Consider the following 17,579-nt stretch of genomic DNA (forward strand, 5'->3'; position numbering starts at 1 on the left):
AACTGGACAAATTTAGATTTGAGAAGGAAATAGGCAAGAATTGGTTTACTAACGAATAGAACAGACTTGGTTTACTAACGAATAGAACAGACTTGGTTTACTAACGAATAGAACAGACTTAGTAACCATGTAGTGAGCGCTGAAACTATCAGTTGTTTTAAGAAACTGTTAGACAACTTTATGGATGGGGATGACAGGTGGTAATGGACATGGAACTGCCTAGTGTAGGCCTTATGGTCTCTTGCAGTCTCCTTCATCCTAATGTTCTAATAAAATGTTCAGTCCTTTAACAAATCACGTGAATGAGAGAATCTTATCGCTTCTCTATGTTATCCGTTTGGCAAAAAATGTTGCCATATAACAGTGTAGTTAATACCCCGGTACTGCAACTCGTGAACAATGCAGCTATCACCATTTTGATACAGGATATTATAAGCTACCCATTAATCATATTGTCATATTAATCATATATGTGTGTTAGTTGGATGTTGATATCCAAATTTACCAACGTTGGCAGATTTCTTGACTCATTCTTGAGTATTTTTAGTCATCAGTGTATCGCACGCAAAATCAATCAATCAATCAATGAACTTGTTCTCTGGCACCATCTACATCCTGCGGAGCAAACTAAATCGTTTTGTAGAGGAAAGACAATATTTAGAGTAATGTGTAATGTGTTCAAGGGAGATTGATTTGTTTCATTCGTACAATACTCCTTCCCATATATCGGAGTCCCTTTTCTTGGATCATGTGTTGGACTCGTGATCGACAGCTATTTTCCTCCCGGAAGAGAGCTCGGAGCTCATACATGACCGATCTATGAGTAATGTTGTGACCTTACACGACACACACACCCAACCCACCGCCCACGAGAGTTGGAGTAACAACCCGCAGCGCAGCGATACTAAAATTCTTTCAGCCATGGGTGGGATTCGAACCCGGACCGCCGTAGTGGCAGGCGAGAACTCAAACCACTGCGCCACGAAGTGTGTTGGCGAACGTGTTTATATGTGTGTGTGTGGGGAGGGGGTTATACAGCCCCCCCTCTTCCCTTCTAGGATAAGACTTGTCTGAGGTTAGGTTAGTAAGTCAGTGGCCAATCCTAACATACACGTTTAACTTCGATCACAAAATGTATGTTGGTAATAGAATGTATCCAATGGTGGTAATGGAACAATTAGATACTTGTCTAGTTCCTCAAATATTTTTCTCTCAACGAATATGTTCAGTCTACGACTCCTCTATTGGACATAAACACCAAAACAACATACAAACCTAATTCGGTAAAAATGTATCTTGGTTGTATCGTACACGCCTACGCGATATAGTAATAGAAAATTAAATATTAATTTTGTAAATTACAATACATCAACGTAATATACATTATTTTTTGCGGAAATCAATAATAGAAACAGTTGCTAAAAGCTATTAACAAACAAAGTTAGCCGCTTTGACTACTTGAGACGCCATGTTTGTTTTGGTAGTGGCGGAGGTCGAAGAAATTAATGTATGCTAAATTCGTATATTCTAACTCAACCTAACCTACCTACCTAACTTAACCAAACCTGCCTACGTAACCTAACATACATTTAGTAATGCGGTTCCTGTAATTCTAGAGGTCATCAGGCCGTCGTCATCATGGTCTCCGACCACCGAATTATCGAAACAAAGATGGCATCTAAAGGAGTCTACTCAACTTCGTTTGTTTGTTTATAGCTTTCAGCAAATGTTTCTATTATTGATTTCTGCCAAGAATAACGTATATTACGTTGATGTATTATAATTTACAAAATTATTATTCAATTTTCTATTACTATATTGCGTAGGTGTGCACTTCTGATAGATAATTTATAATTTTATAATATGCATCATCTTACCTCAAATCTAGAAGTACAACAGGCGTTAGCTCAAGCCATTTTAAAATCGCGCGCTCTTTGCGCTCAGTCTCATATGTTTACAACGGTCATATAAATTATGAGGGTCAGGAACATGTCTCATTACCATTTTCAATGTTTCCTGGGTTATTCTTGAAGTGATTTTGAAAGTACTACCACGTTAGAAGGAACAAATCTTCCAAAATTAAATTGTATTGTCTTATTCAAGTTTTCGGGATTTTGTTTTGTAAACAAGTGATAAGTATGTGCATAGCACTCATTTTTTTCGGGGGATTGTAATAATAAAAAAAACACCCTTGAAAACATAAGAACATACTAATTACACACTTACTTCTTGTAAATGTCCCACGCTGAGATCTACAGAAAGGACTAAAGAAACAAAGAAATTGATAGCATCCTCACATCCAATGACAAGTGACAACAATAGAGCGTGTGGCGGGACCAGAGCATAAAGACAAGTAGAAACTAGGAAGTCGCACTATGGTAATTCCAAATGAACATACAATTTTCTCAGTTTTAGAAGTGGAAGAAAAGAAAGAGTGCATAAGGAAAGTGATTTCACTCTTGTAGGATATAGCATATGTTTTTATTCTTTATTTTCACAATTTGTTCGAGTTTATGTAAATGTTTATGTTGCTTGAAATAGGATGTATCCCTTTATTTTTGTGGGGAAGTCACAAAAATCCAATAGGTTTTCATATCAGAACACTATCATAGTTTACAAAGACATATATGTACGCAAATTATATGCATGCAAACCTACAACCACGCTTGCATATGAAGTTATAGCCATTATGCCACAGTAATCTGTTATTCATTGGGCATTGGGAAAGAGGGAAATGTCTGTTGAGGAAGGACGGAAGAATATAGAAGATAGGGGTGAATGGAGAATGGTTGTGTATGGATGATGCTGTGATGGATGGAAGGGAGTGGGTGGGGGATGTGGGTTGAGGGAGTATGTGTGAATGATATATTGACGCAGCCCGAAGGGTTTTCTCCGTCTTCTCTTTTCCTGCATGAGGGAACGGAGGAGGTGGGTCGCCGATTTAATGAAGCGACCTTGCTGTGGATGTGCTATGTCTTGCGACACTGCTTCTGACCCAATGCAATGGGCGAGATGCAGGGGTGACCCGTCATCCAGGAGGAGCCAAGATAAGAGGGAGTGAATGGGAGTGGAGTATGTGGGGATGGAATGGGTGGGAGTGATTTTTTTTTTTTTTTTTTTTTTTTTTTGTGGGGGCGCTACCTCCCTTGTTAGGGGGGAAATAGCCTTTGGTATATGTATGTAATCTGTTTTTCTTAAACTCGTTCTTCCACATTATTAATTTGTAATCCCCAGGTCCCACTCAAATAAGTTTTTTGCCATCATTTACAGTTTTTTCGTAAAGTTAATGTGTGCATTTGCACCAATAATGTTACTTTAATGACAAATATCATTTTGTTGCCTGCTAAATGTCTCCGCCGAATAAACATATAAAATAATTCAGCTGCGATAATGTCTCCTGAGCAGAAAAAATAGTGATAACCAATATGAACTCAACACATGACCAAACTGCATGAAATCGTCTGCCACCACCCAAAATAAAAACCGCTCAATACCCCAAAGCCATGTGCACAAGTTTGTGTTATCAATGCGCATGGCGCCATTTTCGAAGAGTGCATACCGACGCTGTCAAAGCGTGCATGAGACTGGTATCGAATAAAGTAATATCAAACTATCCATAATGGTAATATGAAAGTATGCATACCAGAAATGTCCGTGAGCACAATAGCGTTGCCCAAGAGGGTGCTTCTGTGATGTAAAACTGCCCAAAGCATTGAAAGCAACTCGGTTGGTAATGTAGCACTGGAAAGGGAGGAAGGAAGGGAAGGAGGGAGGGGGAGTAAGGAGGGTCAAGAGCGTCTGACTTAACGGCGGGTGGAGTAGGCGGCGGCGGGAGGGAAGAGGTGGAGGACCAAAGATGGGTACACGTGGTTGGTGACGTCAACGCGCGAACGTCACAGAATAACCAAAAATTAACAATCTATTATAATAAATTCAACCCGTGTACGCACTTAACTGATATAATTCCGTCGAACGCCAGATGATTTGATATAGCTGCAATGATTACTGCATGTATGAAGTCAAACGTCATGCAGTAATGGGGTTGATACATGCATGGTAAGTGATATCAGGCATAAGCTGTTGTAAAATCTTATCATTCACATCAATGACGCCTGAGAACGTTTTAACACTGACGTCAAGGGATAGCGATAAATTTTAATCAGGATGATGTCACTACACAAGAATGGTAATCACATCGCAGTGTATGGTGGTGACGTCATAGTGTTCATTATGATGACGTCACAGTATATTTGGTGATGACGCCTTTGTGTGTAATGATTATGTTATGTACTCGGTAGACACCGTCATAGTGCTCGCGAGAGTCCAATGGTGATAGCGTCCCAGCGTTCTCGTTAGTTTGAAATTACGTTCGAGTGTGTGTGTGTGTATGTATATATGTATATATATATATATATATATATATATATATATATATATATATATATATATATATACCCACATATATATAATATCAATTAGCCTATTCAAGTCGCGTCATTTTACGGTTTTATTAAAGTTTGGGCGACAGGACGGTGATGACATCAATAGAACAAGGAAAGGTAAAATCAAAACTGACAACATATGAAAAAAGTGCACAAATCTTATTTCGAAATATCCGTAATAGGTGACATCGAAATCTTAATCCTAATAGTTTTGGTGAAATAAAGACTTGTCTTTTTGCTAGGCTCTAAATTTATATTGACAAACTTAACTAAAGTATTGAAGATACGCAATCCCATAATTGTGGGCACATTCATCTTGACAATTTGAAAACAGATGAATATGATAATTTCTCATATTAGTGAGATTTTATAGAAATGTGCATGTGAGACACATCGATCCCAAGGTATATAGATATACGAATAAATGAATAGATAGATTAATTAGGTAAATTGATTAGTAAAAACCTAAGGGTCCTTGATATTGTACAATGATTTCACTTTACTATTCTAGTAAAGTTTCAATAAGAATGTGCTTTCAGTTGTTCGTTGGAAATGTCAATATTCTCTGCAGGAGAGCGTGAGAATAATTTCAAAGTCTGCAAGGCGGCAACATCACAGCCTAAAAAAACGGTTGCGTCCAGCAGCGCAAGAATGTCCTTGTTCATGACTTCAAAGGATCCGGTTATGACGTCAGAGAATGCGGCTTTCATGTCAAAGAATCCTGTCGGTACGTCAAAGATGAATGTTGTGGTGAAATCATAGTAACTGAAAATTTGGCTAAATTACGCAAAGATAATCAAAATAGTGTATTGCGTTGATGGCAACATAGCATATATATATATATATATTATATATATATATATATATATGTATATATATATATATATATATATGAGTGTGTGTGTGTGTGTGTGTGTGTGTGTGTGTGTGTGTGTGTGTGTGTGTGTATATATATATATATATATATATATATCTGTATATATATAACGTGTATGCAGGGCCACGCTGAAAACACAGGTCTTGCTAACGTTAAAGTAGGCTTAATGACGGTTTGAGGAACATGCATCTTCTTTCCAGCAAAGTTTTCATGATAGTTGCATCAACGTATGATGCGAATGTATATAATGGGTACACTATGGCGTAGATCAGCGCCAATGCGAAGCCAGGATATTAGAAAGTATATAAAGAAATATAAATCCGTATTTTCACACTGACATGCTTGATGGCAGTCAAAGTATCTGGCGATGACGTCATATCGTTCTTACTTATGGTAATGACGTAACAACGCGCGCGACTCGAATCCTGAAGCGAGTAGGATCATATCATCCAGGTGTGCTTGTGCACAGAAACGGACAAGGCCGCAGCGTGCGTGTCTACCTCGTGGGTCAACCAAAGAACGTCGATTGGTGACATCAGTGATATGTCTTTGACGTCAGACCATGTTTTCGTGTCAGCGATGTCAAAGCATGCGAGATGGGCGTGATGTCAACCATATTGCATGAGTTTCCCGCCAACGGCCGCCATAGACGCCAAAACATCAGTTGAACTGTAGTGGCGTATATTGCCCCCCTCCCCTACTTTTACCGGCTCGATCCAGAAACCTCCGGACATTCCCCCCCTCACCTCACCCCACCCCCACCCTAGAACGAGGCCGACGGTTGAGTATGAACAACCCCCTTTTGCCTTAGGGAGGGTTGGGGTGGTGGTGGTGGGGCAGCATATGGAAGTAGGACGGAAAAGGAAGGGTGGAGGAAACCAAAACGGAATGAGGAAGCAGGGAGAGAAGAGGGAGGAGTGTGTGTGTGTGTGTGCTTGGGAGTGGGGCAAGGAAGGAGAAGGGAGAGGCTATGTGGCGTATCCCACCCCTCCCGCTAAACCTACCTGAAGGATGATGGGGGAGAGGGCGGGAGTGTGTTGCCCTCCCCTGGCTTGCCTTGTCCTAGCTCACAATGTGTTCATGGGGTGGGGAGTTGGGGGAGATACTGTAACTGCCTCTCTGCCAGCCTATGGGCGAGTGAGTTGCTCGCACGACTTGATCTCAACGGAACGAGAATCCTGTCTCCTTACTCACGTGTTTGTGTTACACGCTGTGAACCATGACTAGTGTAGCCTTTTGTATTTTGCTAATATAGATGGAAGGAGGAGAGGAATAGATATAATAAAAGTGGACGGCGAGAGTAAGTCCTCACAGAATAGGGGCACCAGAAACAGAGGAACAGGGAATTGCCCAGCCCGTGTGACCAGGACAAGGGGTGGAAGAAGCGGAGGGTGATGATGGGAGGGGGAGTAGAGTCACTGACGCAGAAGAGGGAGACATCGGCGGGAGAGCGATCATGAAGGCCCAGTGGGGAAAATGATCTGATTAGATTTTGTTTACTTATTCGTTATTAGTTTTGTCTTCTGAGAGCACGCCATCATCACAAACGTTTAGGGTAATATGGCAAGATCATTATCTTCCTGGGCCACGGATGCAGGAACCATACCTACCTCCTACTAACCTACATGTACATTGTAACCTACCTACTACTATACACAAGGCAGCAAGAGTTTGGATGGGTACTGGAATAGGCGCGAAAGAACCAATTTGTTGTTGTTGTTGTTGTTGTTGTTGTTGCCATTGTTGTTGAGCAACTCATGGCGTCACTGGATCATGACATCATGGGTACGGAGAGAATCGATCGCTCTAACCTCACAAGTTCCCGCCAAAAATACTCCAACCTAATGCTTTGTATTCCTGTCTGTGTGCTGACTTTATCGTAGTCTCTTAAAATGTGAGGAACCTAATTGGGCATGTGTCGTTTGTACTATTGTCTATTTTGCACTGGTGTGTCCTATGTGTTGTATGGTGATCACAACATTGTTCAAATGAAATTTTTGTTTAGTTTTCAGAAGCAACAGCAGCCTACTAGGAGAAAATCGAATAACGGACCATCTACATTTGAAACTTTTGTTTTCCATGACCCTGGTTCCATCGGTGCAGTTAGTTTAGACAGCCAAACACAACTTGGGTATGAGAACAAGAAAACGAAAAATTAATTGACTCAATTTTTCAGTCACGGGGTGAGTGGGGGGGGGGAGGGCAAAGTCTCAAATAGTATCCCAGGCATGTTTCCGTCACACGTGGAATGGCAGAAGTCTAGAGTAGTGGCTAGCTGTAATAACATGGGAGGGAGAGGAAAGCAGAGTAAAGGAGGCCCGAGAGGAGAGGAGAGGGAAGGGAAAGGAGGGCAGGGATACGGGGAATGAAAGGAAAAGGGGATAGAAGATAGGAAAGTAACTGGAGAGGAGAAAATACGGGATGAAAGAAATAGAAAGGGAGAAGAATAGTGGTGGATTGGAAGGGATAAGAGGGGAGGAGAGGGAAGAAAGTGTAGATGAAGGAGAAGAGAGGAGTACTAAGGACCCAAATGGAAAAGAGAGGAGGAGTGGAGGGAAGGGAAAAGGAACCCCAACCCAATTACTACACAGGTTTCAGGTCTACAGGATATAGTACAAGTACCCACGCTTTCTACCCGTCTCCCCCATTTCTTTCCCATTCATTTTTTTTCCATTTTTCTTCCTCAGTTTTTTTGCGTCTCTTTATCCATTCCCCCATCTTGTTTCCCTCTGCTACTGCTATTTCTCGCATTCTCCCCTTCCACCTTTTATTTCTCCCCTTCCTCTGATATCACGTCCTTCCCCAGTCTACTGCAGCTTCCGTCGCGACAGTTTCCTGTGGGAATAATCACTCTATCTCCCACCGCTGTCTGTCAGAAACATCACCAATACCTAAATCGGTTACAAAATTAGGGACATAGAATACGAAGAGCAGTTACTAAAATTATCCCTAAGTCTAGCTCAGAAAACAAAAGAGAGCCTATATAATTTCGAACGACGGGAGAATAACTAGAGGCCAGGGAAGGAAAATGAAAAAATCAGGTGTTTGAAGGATATCAAGAATACGCAATACGTTTTTGTTTTCTCCATAAATATGCAATGATTTGTGGAACAACATGGAAGAAGAAATACTCCAACCATACAGCATAAACGATTTTGACTGGTGAAGGTACAAATACGAGATTCCTTGAGCATAGCTCTTATTCTGAATGTTACAATTAGGTAAGTACACGCATGCACACACAAACAAACATTGTATTCATCCTTATACATAACGCTTTATAATAAGATTGACATTTAGTTTACACTTTCTCAGATACAATTGTTGTGTGGTTCTGCATGCTCAGGGGAACCAGAAATTCGACCAGTGACAAATGACCATCACCGCAAAAGAGATTAATTTAGACTTATTTTCATTCACGCAAAGCAATGTTTACACTTCCCCAGCGGTAGGGTGGGGGGTGTCGTCACGGCGATAAATAAAATAAATTGACGGCAACCAGAATAAAAATAAAATAGCATCCGATATAGAAAGGATTTTTCGGGACAGGCTACAAGTCCTTCATAACCGATAGGGCGCCATGGAGATAAATAAGATCACGTGACGGCAACAAGAATATAAGAAAAAGTTTCATCAGTTATGGTTGATCAGAACTAAAACCGTAACCGGAAGATGGCGACGTTCTTCCCCGGAAGTCGTCTTCGTCGTCCAATCCTCGTCGTGATTTGATTCCGGGCCTTTCTCATCATCTATTCAGAGTTCATTGCTGGTCGACCTCCTTACATACTTCTCATGAATCGTATGACCGCACTAACCTTTTCCACGTCATTTTTGTAAGCTTCTCAAGGGACATGCCACCGATTCCTTAAACTAAGAATCAAATAATAAATTAAGCTTGTTTTCATGAGAATGAATGTGTGTTTATTTCTCTAAATTTTTTAAACATATTCTGTACATTTCTGTGTACCTATATACTTATAGACCCTAACAAATAACATCGTTTTCCTCTTCACGACTAATATATTCTGTAAAACATATTATGTCTGCAGTTATACGTTTATATTGATCTTAACAAAGATGATGTTTTCTCTCTTCATGACTGATATTCTTTGTATACATACACTACTTATCCTCATCTAATTCAAATTGCCTGACTAGATCCAGAATAGTAAGCAAGTCGCTTTTGTCAGTGAAAGGGATGATCATACAGCACTACCCATTCGCGACACAACGGGCTGGCAAGGAACCCCCTCCCACTCTCTCCCTCTGTCGGGTGGAACAAGAAACCCAAATATTCTACGGCGAGTCACTGCGCAAACTTAGTTTCATTTCAGTCGTCACTCCATCTCTCTCATACATCACATTGCCTCGATCCATTCAAGAGAAACGTCGTGTCTTATTATCATTTACAAGGGTATGTGATTCGGTTAAGATAAAACTGTCTTCTTACAGTGAACGCCAGATTAAAATATATTTCGATCAATCCGTTCTGCCATGCGAAACGATAATGTAGAATTTTCCGATCAGTATTTGGCTCTTAACCTCTTCCCTTTGGAGGGGAGTGGGTGCGACGGAGATGAATGAAATAGCCTGCCGGCAAACAGAGTAAAATAAAATGCGTCCCTTTCTTCAATATGGTGGCGTACCTAATGGTCTTTGTTCCGGCTGAGAACTGGACAGGAAGAGGCGACCTTATGAAGTTCAAAGGAGGCGGAGTCTTGCCAATGAAGCCCCATCCTTTCAAGCAGGAGCTGCCCCCAGCGGTCGAATAAAATCACTCATCCCCTTGCCAATAAAAAATAATACAAATAATAAATAAACAGATGGATGGATAAATAAAGATATATAAATAAAAAATAAATACGTCTTCATGTTGGTGGTTGACGATACCCAGACGTGCCGTTACGTGCTCCACCCAAGTCGTTGGTGAAACTTTCACCAACACCTCTCTTCTCTGTCTGAGAGGTGAATGTTGGTTGGAGTCGAAGAGAAAGGAGTCTGCGTAAAGGTCCGAGTTATGGTGAGCCTTTAGAAAGATTATATTTTGTAATATTATTCTACATAGAAGAACATACAGTGTATATACACACAAAAATGCACTGTACATACACACACATATATTGTATACACGCATACACCCATCTCCCCTGCGTTGACATTTTTTTTTCTTTCTTTCTTTTCTTCTTCGGTTGTTTTCCCTTCCTTTGTCATCGCAAAGGGGGATGGGATGTCACCATCCCTGCTACAGCTGGGAATTTTCACTAATAAGGGTCCACAAACCCTTTCATGGTGCTTTTTTCCTTTTCTTCGACAAAGAAAGAAAAGATACTTGAGTTTCCGCATGCCAGTACTTCAAATTATGGACACCAAGCACACACATTGTCTTCTACTTGTGCATGCAGGGTAAGCGAAGGTTTGAATAACAATAACAACAACAGGAATGGGAAGAGGTGAAGTTAGCTCACTCCGGAAAGGAAACTGACGACATGACGTCACGTGAGGGTACGTTAGCCAACTGACCTCTATTTTCATTGTCTTGTACACGGCGTTCCTTGTCCCCTCATAACTTATTACCATTTATTTTTTTCCGGAATGAGTTGAACAGTTATTGCCTATCCCTTATGGACATATCCAGTGGAGGACAAGGGTGGTAGCAACAAAACAGGCGTCAAAACGGGAACAACGGAGACGACGACAGCTACGGTGTTTCCCCGCCCTCATCTCGCCTTATCTCTGCCAAGCATGATCGATAGAGCAGAGATAGAAAGAAGCGGAGGGGTGTTTGTTGCAATGTTGCTGCGCCCATCTTTCTCTCTTTTGTAAGGGACAACTTCAAATCCGCCTTGTCTTGCTGACGACAAAGAACTTGCCCCCCCCCACACACACACACAAACCTCACCAAAGCATGAGTCTTAGTGACATTACTTTTGACAGTGAACTGTCCACGCCAGGAAACGCTTAGGTACAACCAAGCTCGTCACCTTTGCCCTAGGTGCTCCGGTAGCTGTTGCACCCGAACCTGGTTTATATTTTTTCCGAAGTAGAAAATGTAATCTATTAATTCAATTGCTTAGTTTTAAAAGATATGTATGCTGGATACAATAACCATATATCTTATGGGTTACGCATTACGCCACAGGTTTTGAAAAGGATGTGGTGAGCAAATACCAACAATTTAATGACACCTAAAAAAATATTCCTATGCGATAATATACAAAACCGATACAGTCCTACTCATCAGTAACAATAATAATAACTGTCGTTTTGAGCTCCAATAACTAAAAACCCGCAGCCTCACAGTGGGCGGCAACGGTTCTCGGGCCATTTGATAGATTTTTAGTGGGAAGAGGCATTGGGCTGCCGTCTGTGTAGTATCAGTATTTGGTTATTTTTATGTCATCAACTGAAAATAGTGGAAGAAGGGCAGTAACCGGTTGTCAGTTCTTATTAAATGAAAAAATGTGACTAAAGCTGGCTGAGATATATTAGGCCCTGGTCCAGCCACCGAGTGTCATCCCCTCGGGACTGCACCCTCAGATGGAGGTAACAGTGTTGGGTTTTGAAGACGAGAGGCGGGGAGATGATTCTCTCTGACGTCCATCTCATAGGACCACCATTTACAGGTCCCCGTCGTTGACTATTTTTATTTTGCAACAACAGCAACAGCTAGAAGAGACTGAAGATACAGATGCTGGAAGCAAATGGCAGGATCCAGCAGATTTCCCACACGCCTGACGTCCCAACAGGGGAAGAGATTATTGTTGACAAACTGGACGCTTTCGGGGACAGTACACGATGCCCAGCCTTTTACGTCATTGTTTTAACGCCAGGTTAATTGATATCTTGCCCATCCTTAGATCATCTTGCTGGATGCAAGTGTGTTCAGAAATTAAATTTTAGTTTTGAAATTCCGTAAATTGCAGTTTGGCTTCGCAGTACGTGATACTAAGTTATCTGCAAATCGATGTAGCGTTTGTTCTCGTCTTTAGCAAATGCTCTCCGCGGGCGGTCGACGTTTCACCTCGTCGCTTTACCGAGGAGAGGGAAAAAGGCGGGTGGGACTGATCAAAGAGAAGAATGATTTGGCTTCATGGTAGCCAGAATAAAAGGGGGAAATGTCACTCGAGAAGGCGGGATTTGTCACAGGGATGAATTAAATCGCCCGACGACAACCACAATAAGTCACTCGGAAAAAGAAAGCCTTTGTGTCAACGGACATGGCCATTGCGTGGAACACTCCTTATCTCCCTGCCAGACCTGTGCACGAAGGTCATCCACAAGCTACGCCCATATTTGCAGAGTTCCCATGACGCTCCGTCTGCGCCAAATATGTGCATGACCCAGTTCCTGAACGCTGATCATCATCATGTTACCATGTTGCACAAAACACCTTCCAATTATCCCTTCCTTCGCGGCCAACGACTTGTACACATTCCTTCTGGTCACTGCTACCAGGCGATCTCGTCATTCAGCAGTGAATAGTCTTGTCCGTAGTATTAAGTGATGATTCGCCATCTTGATTATCACTTTATAATAATAATAATAATAATAATAATAATAATAATAATAATAATAATAATAATAATAATAATAATAATAATAATAATAATAATAATAATAATAATAATAATAATAATAATAATAATAATAATAATAATAATAATAATAATAATAATAACAATAATAAAATCCATTCCGCTCTGCCGAGGGAACCCCTCTGCCCTCCCTCCTCGCCACACGAAAACCAGGAAGGGAAATTAGCCATCTCCTACATTCTTCTTCCTCTTCTTCCTCCTGTTAAGAGGGTCAAGGAAGCATCATTTACTCCTCCTCTCCCGTCCCTCAATGTGTGAGAGTTCGAGCGTGAGCGCGCAGTGTGTATTCACTTGGTCTTTGGATCACGTGTTGGACTCGTGATCGACAGCTATTTCCCTCCTGGAAATAGTGTACACGCACACATAAATGTCTACAAAGGCAACGTTTCTATATCTGCAAAAGCATGGTTATATTTTCCTAGTGTGTGTGTGTGTGTGTGTGTGTGTGTGTGTATGTTTTACCTAATTGTAATATACAGGAAAGAAGCAACGCTCGCTGGGTCCCGTCTCCTACTCTCCAGTTAATCATATCTAGCCTCAGATTCGCACGTGTGTATGTTTTCGTGTGCGTTTGCGTGTGCGTTCCCGTGTGTGTGCGTATTTGTGTTTGCGTTTCCGTGTGTGTGTTTGTGTGTGTTTGCGCGCGCGCGTGTGTGTGTATTCCCGTGTGTGTGTGTGTGTGTGTGTGTGTGTTTGCGTGTGTGTGTGTGTGTGTTTCCGTATGTGTATGTTTACGTGTGTGTGTTTGCGTGTGTGTGTGTACGTACACGTATTACCATTTTACGACTGAGCAAGTAGCAGTTACCAGCAACCACTGGGATCGAACCCCGGCGCGCATAATGCAAGGCGAGCTTGGAACCAAGACATCATAGCGGGGCGGAAAGAAAACAGCCTCAGCTGTAGACTGCCTCTGAGAAACTGATTCTCACTGCTTCGATGATGCCCAATTCCTCGCTGGGCGAGGGGGCTATGTGGTGATTGGGTTGATGACGAAACATCACGTTGTACTGGCGATGATCCTAGATGATACTAGCATCGCATGTGTAGGCCCCTACTCAAGAGGAGCGAAACTATAATATTAATTCTTACTGGGGTAAGGCTTTTTCCTAGTGGGCGACAGGACCACCCATATGTTCTTACCAAGCATGCTGACCTAAGGGCCTCGCATGAAAGCCCTTACAGAGGAATTAGATATATCACATGACACCAGTGATCCCATCCTGCAGTATGAAAGGACCTGGCGTATTCGGCTAAACCAGCCCAAGTCGTGTAATGACAATGGCTATTGGCCAAATGTGTTTTGTCCATTGCCAATCATGTACATCCTAAGATGAAAAGCACAGCCTTAGAGGGAGGTGCCTAGCATTACCGAGGTAGCCTTAAAGTGTGGAGACAGAAGAACAGATGCTCGGCGACTGCTCATAGACCCAGGTCAGTAGCTCCGTTTCTGAAACCCTCACAGAACAATACACACACTCTAGCACTCAAAATGAAACAAAGAAATTTGGACCGATGGTTTGTTCTCTCGGAGGATGGAGTACAACCCCCCACCCCCAACTTTCCTGCATCCCGAGAAGCTCAAAGTAGAGAGGATGGAGGTGGAGGGGGATTTGATAGCAGCCGTGATAGATAAGATAACGCATTCATTCCCTTGCATATCTTTAAGGCATTCTCGTCTAGCTACCGCCAAGCGAGAACTCAATACTGAGTTCATATTTGTCTCATTTGTCAGCATTTTGTTTAGACGAGCGACAAGTGTTCATGGATTTATCATAATAAAGCCGACGACAGGGGTAAGTGGACTACCAGGGGCTTTCTTCAATTGGATAAAATCGCCTGGGGAGAGCCAGGGGGAAGTCATTGGTAGTTCTCCACGGTAAGGTTAATAAATTTCTATAGATATTAATGTTACTGTTGCAGGTTCCCCCCGACTGAACAGAACAGCCTGGCAAGAACTACACTTACACTACAAACATATCCCAGTAGAAATAATGGTTTGTCTTTACATTTATTTTTCTTTATTCATTGATTTTGATTTCCATGTATACATTCCTGGGTCTCTTTACAATCATCCTTTGTTCTACCTGTCTTTCTATTTCTTTTTTTTTCGGCCTCATGTCTACTCCTAAACCGGATTTTCTTTGATGTTCTCCACCACCTACGCTCGGCACATATTTTCCAACTTCCTAGTTATAATTTAGAAAGAATTTCCGTTTCTTAAGTAACCTTTTTCATAACTATCAATTCCTTCCAATCTGAGAATTTAAGAATTCCTTTGGTCTCACGAATTTTGCCTTTCCAAATGTTTATATTAGTTATCCGTATGTTTTTTCTACATTCCATAATGCTATACAAAAATCGACGACATGATCTCTCCTACAAGACACATGCGTTTGAAAAAAAACAGTAATATTTGGTTCTTTAATGAAAACTAAACTAATTTAGCTGGCGCGTCACATTCTTAAACACTATTTTTTAATCCATTTTAGCATTGTTTTATTCATTGCCATACCAAACGCTGTATATCCATATGAATGTTCACTCTAGTTTACTTCCCAGTCCTCTAAGTTAACCTCCCCATAAATGAAGTCACCCACAGGACATTTTTTTTAAGATACCTGACCATGTCTAACACGTTTTGGTACTCGACCTTCTGTGTTCTTGTCTTAGACTGACCGAAGGGACACGTACCACCGCAAAGGATCTACCACGCCCTTCAATGTTTGTTTTCTCACTTATTGTTTCCTATTTTCCTTCTCCCAGTCCCGCCTTATCTATATTCATAGTTTTCTTCACTGCTATCACATCACATCCTTCCATTTCATCTCTACCGTCTCCTCTCCACAAACTGTACTTTCCAGTTCCCACTTTACATAAGAATAGAGGAGGTTGCATGAGATCATAAGGCCTACACTAGGCAGTTCCATGTCCCTTACCACCTGCAATCCCTATCCATCAATTTATATAAGCTTCTCTTAAAACAACCAATAGATTCAGCGCTCACTACATGGTTACTAAGTCAATTACATTCGTTAACCATTCTGTTGGTAAACTAGTGCATACCTAGTCTCTTCTTAAACTTAAATTTGTCCAATTTAAATCCATTACTACGAGACCTGCCCTGTTGCCTTGATATGATGACCTTGCCTCCATAACCCTCGACCCTTTTGAATGTCTGCCAATTTCCAGTCCCACTGATTATTTCATTTGCCACAGATTGTGAATTGAGTTTCATAATATTGGTCTTACTCCCCTGCATACTCGTCTAAATATTTCTTCAAATGCAATTGTTATGCATTATCATTAATACCATGTCCTTGGTTGATTCAACACCTTGTGTGGCATTCCGGTGTTTGCTGCCGCCTGAGGATCTCTAATGAAATGTGCTAGCCCCTTTAATTCCGAGAGGGCGCCATGAATGAAACAACAGAAAAAAGTACCACTCTATACGGAAGTAAGCCAGAGATCAATAAAACAGCCTGGCGACAAACCACAAAGAACAAATCAATTGATAGATGCCACCCGGCAGTGAAGTGGTAGCGGGAAATGCCTTTGCTACTACAGCAAAAGAGTATCATGGAGATCAATGAAGGACAACGCAGGGAATAACCAGAATAAAAGGTACGTGCAGATCGACGCACAAGAGCTCAGTGCTATCGGTGCCAACAACTGAGTGCATCAAGAAAGTGGGATGCATTTTGCACCTTAACAACTAGCGACGCTGAACAATGTGAGCTTCCGCATGAGAAAATAAGGAAAAAGAAGAGAATTTGGCCAGTCTCACTTTCCTTCATTCGTTCGCGCGACGTCATGAACGGACCATGTTCCGTAACGTATCGTTCAGTAAACGTACGTTGACATGGAAGCGGCTTAACGGCCACGAAATCGTCTGCGTTCCAATTATCGGTAGGGTTACTATTCCTATTTATGGTAAGTACTGGCGTGACACAAATGGCTTCCCTAGGTTCCGTGAGTGTCCTGATGTATAACGGCAACAATAATTACTTTATAACTGTATGAATCATAATGGAAAACATATAAATTGAGAATACACTATTTTCGTACACCAGACGATACGTGCGCTACTGCGGAGTTTTGTTTTCACGCTACTGAAATGAATTCCCGCTGTGTTAGGAATATGTTTTTTGGACTATAAGAACGCATTACAAAAGGTGACAACGCAGTTCACCTGTACGTGACCCTCAGTGCAGAATAACAGACGCCTGTAAAACTGAAAACAGTGACCGCAACATGACATTCGCTATTTACGTAAAACTTAGGATGAGCCGCAGCCTGAAGCGAGTGACCTTGAAAACTAGGACAGAGAGCAGTGGACACCGACAACGGTCAACGGTTATTATTACAGGGGGTGATAAACGGCCTTGACACTATGCAACGGGTAACTTTGGCATTAAACAAGAGATGGCGTTGACGCTGCGCAACAGGTGGCCTTTACATTGGACAACACATGGCCCGAGCATTGGGTAGCAGATGCTTCAGCATTGACCAACAGGTTATAACTGAAGCACTAGTGATCTGGGCATCACCAAGTCACTCATTTCCTTCGACCTGATAACGGCTTTACCGATTCGTAAATGACTAACAGGAAATTTATGAGTTTGAAATGCAACCACAACCTAACCTAACTGTTGGGAATTTCAATAT

At 41.6% G+C, this 17,579-nt stretch overlaps 1 protein-coding gene across 1 annotated transcript in view; it reads left to right on the plus strand.

Moving 5' to 3' along the window:
* Positions 1-17,579, plus strand: part of LOC143026514 (uncharacterized) — a 50,642-nt gene that overhangs the window by 25,332 nt on the left and 7,731 nt on the right. The gene's annotated exons all lie outside the window — the stretch shown is intronic.

The sequence above is a fragment of the Oratosquilla oratoria genome, chromosome 1 (assembly GCF_046742065.1).
Source record: "Oratosquilla oratoria isolate Oo_2021 chromosome 1, ASM4674206v1, whole genome shotgun sequence".
Classification (NCBI taxonomy): Eukaryota; Metazoa; Arthropoda; class Malacostraca; order Stomatopoda; family Squillidae; genus Oratosquilla; species Oratosquilla oratoria.